We start from the raw sequence: 6,623 nt of genomic DNA, 5'->3' as shown, positions 1-6,623 counted from the left end.
CAAATTGGAAAAAATGGAAATAATGTGTTTAAATTTATTTAAAAAAAATGGAAATAAAAAATAAACATAGTTGAAGTTGGAACAATAAATATTTCCCAACTCCGCTATTAGCCCCACTGTAAGGAATGACCAGGGTAAAGAAACCGTCAGTGAGCCTGACCTTGTCTATGACACTAAACTTCACTAAACCAGGTTCATTTCTGTATGCATGGCTTCACATTAATGATCAGTCTGTGAAAAGTGGGGCTTGGTTTCTTTTAGGGGAGAGATGTCTTCAGTTGAGATGGGGAGATTTCAGTCACAACACAGACTCTGAACACTTTGAATTATTTGAGATTGTTCCTTCTTCTTCTGAAGATTTCCAATTCTCTCCTTGAATCCAGGTTTATGTTCCTCCATCTCCTTGGAAATCAGGAGCTCAATAGACAGAGGATTGGGCTTCAACGCAATCTCTTCTAATCTGCTTACACACTCATGTGATTTCTGAAGAAACATCTCGACTTTCTTTTCGGTTTCATCCAAATCACGCTGCAATTCTGCTAACACCATTTCTGCATTCATTGTAGCCCCGCATGCTTGCTCATACTGTGCTTTTTGTTCTTGATAGGTGCATTTCTCATGTTTTACTGTCTGGATGTAGTTTGCTTTTTCTCTGACGTGCAGGTCCACACTGCACATTCCAGGACAGACTATACATTCAGAGTCCTCCATTACATCACACCACTTTAGGACAATAGCCCAAGAACAGTCGTCATGGCAAGTCATTTTGCAGCGGTTGCAGTTATTTGAGTAGTGGTCCGTGTCCTTCTTTTCCTTCACTAATACTGGTACTGTGTAAGTGAAATTTTTGTTTTCCTCCATCTTGTCTGTTTTTTTTGAATTCTTGCCAAGTCCGTCTGAGCTCCTCTTGTTTATTTAATGCAGCATTGATCTGGGGCTGCAGTCCCTCCACACAGGCCTGCAGCTGTTTGCGCTCTTTCAGAACCTCCTGGGTTAACTGCAAACTCTTTGGCTCCATTTCATTCACTGCCTCAAAAAATGTTTTCATGCTTTTTTCACCTAATTTCCAGAACATTTCGTCAAAGCTCTCATCATCATCATCGCTGTCTTTACTGGATTGTTTCTTGCTGTTACAAACAGAGTACAGGGCAGAGTTGTTGAATTTGAAGTGAACCGGTTTTTATCTTTAATACAAGGAATAGCTGCAGCGTTTATGGCTTCAAGAACAGCAGGAGGTTTTCCATCTGCAAATGTTACAATTATCATGATGTTTTTCTCGATGTCCTTTCCAAATATTGACAGGATAGAGTCAAAAATATATCTCTGGGTAGGTGTGAGACGGGCTTGTGATGCCTGGACACAAAGCACACCGCATCGATCATGTGAACACCCTTTGGCGATTTGAACAGCTCGCGCAAACTTTCAGTGATCATTCTGTCTTGCTCAATCCCTCTAGTGTCTCCAAACCCTGGAGTATCATTTATAGCCAGGGAAAATAGAACTCTAAAATTGTCTTGTTTGTTGATTTTGTAAACAGTAACTGCTGTGGTCTGAGATTCAGCTTGAGATTTGCTCTTTATGCTCTCATTTATAATTTCAATCCGGAAGTCGTCTTCCTGTTTAACTCCCAGGATATAATTGACTATTGAATTAATGTGGGTGGATTTCCCAGAGCCTGTGGCTCCAACCATCATTATTGTCCTGTTCCTGATCCTTGGGTCATTTTTACCAAAGGTACACCTTCTGATCATCCCCTTCGGATTAAGATCCTCAGTTTTTGTCTTTAGTAAGTAAACTTGTGGAGATCCACGTGTTTTCACTGTACTTTCATTAATGATTTTATATAGATGATGTGGATGTGCACATTTTTCTTCTTTTTGTGCTGTCCTAAAAAATAAATAAATAAAAAATCAAAATGAATATAGAAGTAGCAAATATTTAGCCAACATAGCAAAAAAAACATGGTTCTTTTAACATAAAGGTTCACGAGAGTTTCAAGTCTTTCATTTTCATTGTTCAGTTTCTTTTTTTTCACATCTTGATGCACATTTGAATTTAGTGAATATGTCATTGCGGGATACTCAAACAGGCTTGTCTTAGAGAAAGCAAAAGCCATCTTACTGTAGGTGCTTAAATAATGAACAATAATGAACAATTGCTGGAATTTCATTGTAACTACAGTGCTATGAAAATGTACTCAGTTCTTGCACATTTCTTTACATTTTGTTTCAGTCAAATGCCTTTGAGTTCACATTTATACACACCAATTTCAAGTAAAGTGAGCACTTAGGTTGTTGCAATTGACCCATAGTTGCCAACATACCTCATTATAAATAGCAAATGTACCATAAATGTTTATAGTCAACAAGAGATACAAGTCTCTTGCTTTTCATTAGAATTATGTGCGTTGAAATACGCCATCGATGAGTGTAATTCAATAGAAAAAATAAACCTCTGTTGTTGCCGTGAACTGTTGCAGTAAGCTTGCTGAACAGCTAAATTGAGCTTGTTGAAGAACTCTTATTCTGGATCCTAGAAAAGATAAACACATACAATTATTTGCAAGGGTTTGCAAATCACAACTACGTGTAGAGGTTCAGCAATTTTTTCCCAATGAGTAATTGATTTTAACTTTATGAATGGATTCAGCAAACACCGACAATGTCGTTGGCTGCTCTTGATGTATTTCCTCTGTCATGAGACTCCTTCTTCCATGTACATGGATTGGGCCAGGTGTCAGAGTAAATCCAAGACAAATGCCAAGGAATGAAATAAATAAATATGTTTGGTGATTATTTCCCTCCCCTGTGACACAAGGACAGCAGATGAACCTTCACCTTTGTTTTCACTAACTGTACTTTCATCAATTTCCCTACGGGATTAATAAAGTATTATCTATCTATCTCTACTTCCCACCTGGCTTGGAAGTCAGCCTTTTAATTTTCAATACAGACCACAAGAGGGCACCATGGAACAGCTCCACATCCTTCTTGTGACTATTTTCTGTATAAAATAATGTATTTGTCTGGTTAATACATTTATCCCAAGTGACATACAGATATTTTACTTGTTCAGTTCAAGTGAAGTATCTTGCTGAAGAGTAGAACCACAGCATCTCACCTGGGATTTCAACCCAAAACCTTCCCTTTCCTTCTTAACTCCTTACTGCAGATAAGAGATTGATTTATATCTCTCTTTTGTGCAGTGGCCAGTTGAGGACAAGGTAGTGGTGTTCAAAAAAGCTACCTTTTGAAATGATAAGGAGTATTGCATCAATCCTGTACCACTGTAATCCTGCAAACCTGTAATTATTACTTAATTCTTAATTGAAGGTAAGGGCTAGGGGCAGTAATATGTCATTCTTATCTTTCAGGAAACTTAAGTGACAGGAATACCTCTCTTTAAATTCATCCCATTTTTATAAATCATATTTCCCCCCACATTTGCTGAAAAACAACAAAACTGTCATGGAATTGGGTTTATACTAGATTGAAAGCATAACCCATTACACTGACCCAGGAAAACAAAAGCAATGTTGTTAGTAACCAGCTGCCAGCATATCAAAACAACTGCCATCTACCTGCAAAAGCATATTTATTTCATACTCACATGTTAAATAGGTATATTTCAGAATCATATTCCTAATTAACTTGCTTAGTAAAGTTTACCAACTTAATCTGATGTGTATAGTAACAGCATGGTTAATACAGTTCAATACAAAGCTAAAATATGTTAGTTATGTTAACAGTGTATTAATATTAATATGAGATCTGTAAATAGTAGTTGAGTTTTATTTTGTATCTGTCACGCTCTCTGCAGTGTTGCTCTCTCCCTCTGGGACTATATATTTCCGGGTCTTGCACTCTGCCCGGGCTCAGCATTGATGTTCGGATGTCTTGAGACCCGCCTAGCACCAGGTCGCCCCACGTCCGCTCCCTGAGGGCATAGGTTTCTATACAGCAGTCCTGAACTCTTTGCACTTGCGAGCCCAGGCCTTTTTCCCGTTAACGCCGCCACGCATAGGGTCATTTTCTGCTCTCCTGCCTCTCCACGGTTCATCCTGTTTTCAGACTTCCGTGACAGAATGCTGAGCCCTTTTTTCGACCCCGCCAGCGGCGCCTTTTGTTTTTTCGCAGTTTTTTCTTGTTCTGTGCTGTTTTTTTTCTAAGTTCCTCTATTCTAATTGCTGGATATCACTCCGAGCATCTGTGTCTGGAGCGGACTATGGTCTGGCTTTCCTCAGGTTGTCCACTCCGATATCAGCGTTAGATATGTGAACGTGCCTATTGCTCAGTCTGTGATATTTTTTCTCCGTGTTTTTTGCTTTTTTATCTTGTTTTTTGCCTGTTTTGGTCCCCCTGCTCCCCATGTCTCGGAATTTTGGTTCCTAGCTGTGTTTTGTAGCTTGTCTCCCTGTTCTCCCTGGTTCTTGTTTTTGTGCTTCTATTTGGATCCCCCTGTTCCCTGTTTCTTGGAACTTTTTGGTTCCTTCTTGTTTTTGCAGTCTGTCTCCCTGGTCTCCCAGGTTTATGTTTTTGTGGTTTGTGTTTGTGTCTTTTGCTTTTGTTTTTTGCCTCCGGAGCCCTACCTGACCCCTCCCTTCCTCTACCCAATAAAGGTTTATACCCCGGAGGAGGGGGTCGCTCTCAGCTGTGTACTCCCGGAGGTTTCCTTTCAGTTAAATGAGGTTTTTCCTCCCCCAGTGCTGTGCAGCTCATTTATTTGTATGGGCGTCAGGAGCCGCCCATGAAGGGGGGGAAGGGTACTGTCACGCTCTCTGCAGCCAGAGGGCGCTCCTTCTCTGTCCTCTCTCTCATTTCCGGCTATTTGCTGTCCTTCCGGAGTTTCTCTCTCTGGGGCTATATATTTCTGGCTCTTTCAGTTGTCATGGCTCAGCATTGGTGTTCGGATGTCCTGAAACCCCCCTAGCAACAGGTCGCCCCATGTCCGCTACCTGAGGGCATAGGTTTCTATACGGCACTCCTGAACTCCTTGCACCAATGAGCCCGGGCTAACTCCCGGTCTCGCCTTTTTTCGCATTTATTATTTAGTTTTTAAAATTAAACTACGTAAATCATTATCTTTGTCTTCTAAGTTCCTTAATTAACTTTAAGCATTTTTGCTCTCCTGCCTCTCCACGGTTTGTCTCGTTTTTCAGACACCCGTGACACGGGGGGGCGTGTCCATGGAGTGCTGGTGGTCGGGGAAGGTGTAGCGAGGCAAACAATCCGGGGACGAGTCCAAAGAGAAGTCCAAAAACAAGGCAAAAGTCCATGGCCAGGAGATCCATCCAAGACAGGAGATTAAAAACCCGAACCGGGTCGGGACCGGCAAGGGGAAAAGGAACAGAAACTTAAAACCATGACGGAGCCAGACACATCCAGGACCCGGGCTCGCATGATTCAGGAACCAATGCAGAGCCCAGATTTGCGCATGCGTCTGGCTTATAAGGGGGAACAGAAAAGGGGCTGGAACAAGGGACAGGTGTGGGGAATAAGGCAAACAAGGAAGGGCTGGAGCACCCTTAAGAGGAGGGGTTTGCGATCATGACAGTAATGTACCTAGGTGCACCTAGGCGCGATCAGAGCTGAATGCATAAAGATAGTCTTTTATTATTATAGTCTACTCCTACTAATATAGTCCACTATAGCTTATTGTGAACATGATGTGTCTTTTTCAGGTTTACACCTGAATTGAGAAAATCTATATTTTGTCTTCATCCAAATGTCATCAGCCAGTAATCAGCCAACAATTTAACTTGGAATTAAAACCAAAGATTAACTGTACTATATAGTACACCACCTGGGATTGAACCCAGTCTGTCACGTCATTCAACAGGAAACCAGCTGGCTGGGCTAAAGGAGATCTCAGCCCAAGTGCCTGATTTGCTCTGGGATGTTGTGTCTGGCAAAATTGGCTCCTGCGTGTGTATTTGGATTAATTATTATACGTAATGGTCTTATGTTTAAGCATTTCTTAATGGAAATCTTTAAGTTAATCAAGGGAGGTTGGAATGGTTATTTTGTTTTACAATTGCGAGTAATTGGAGAACAGCCTATCAACCAGACGGCCAAATGATTAAATTTTTTTGTAATTAAATAAAAAATAAGATACAATGATGTGTCCCTACCTAACATCGCATGACTTTAAAATCTGTACAAAAATGGTTTAGTTAAAAACCACTTTTTATGCGCAAAAAATGGGTGATTCTTCATCTTCGTGAACAGCTTTGAACCTTTGTGTTAGCTGTAAGATTTTTACTTTTTAATTAAATGTTTAAAATACTCGAATTTCATAAACATAACACACGTTTCATACAGAAAAAAAATCACATTCTCTTCTCTTCCTGTTATGTAGGACACATCAGCTGGTCTTTTTTTCCCAGTCAGAGGCTGTGAAAATACTGCGCCCCATCAAAGACGGGGGGAGAAGCAGCACAGCCTGAGCTTTCGCAGTGCAAATGGCACCAATCGCGTCTGCATTTATTATTTAGTTTTTAAAATTAAACAATGTAAATCATTATCTTTGTCTTCTAAGTTCCTGAATTAACTTTAAGCATAGCTTTCTCACCATTTAGATTTATTTTTCATACCATCGTTAAACAAAGCAAAAGCCTATTGTAC

General features: G+C 40.4%; 1 pseudogene; it reads right to left on the bottom strand.

Moving 5' to 3' along the window:
• Positions 1-257: 257 nt before the first annotated feature.
• LOC148825444 (uncharacterized) lies at positions 258-1,751 on the bottom strand (annotated as a pseudogene).
• Positions 1,752-6,623: the final 4,872 nt, after the last annotated feature.

This window comes from Atractosteus spatula, chromosome 10 (genome assembly GCF_055471065.1).
Source record: "Atractosteus spatula isolate fAtrSpa1 chromosome 10, fAtrSpa1.hap1, whole genome shotgun sequence".
NCBI lineage: Eukaryota > Metazoa > Chordata > Actinopteri > Semionotiformes > Lepisosteidae > Atractosteus > Atractosteus spatula.
This window is presented reverse-complemented; position numbering and strand designations above follow the sequence as displayed.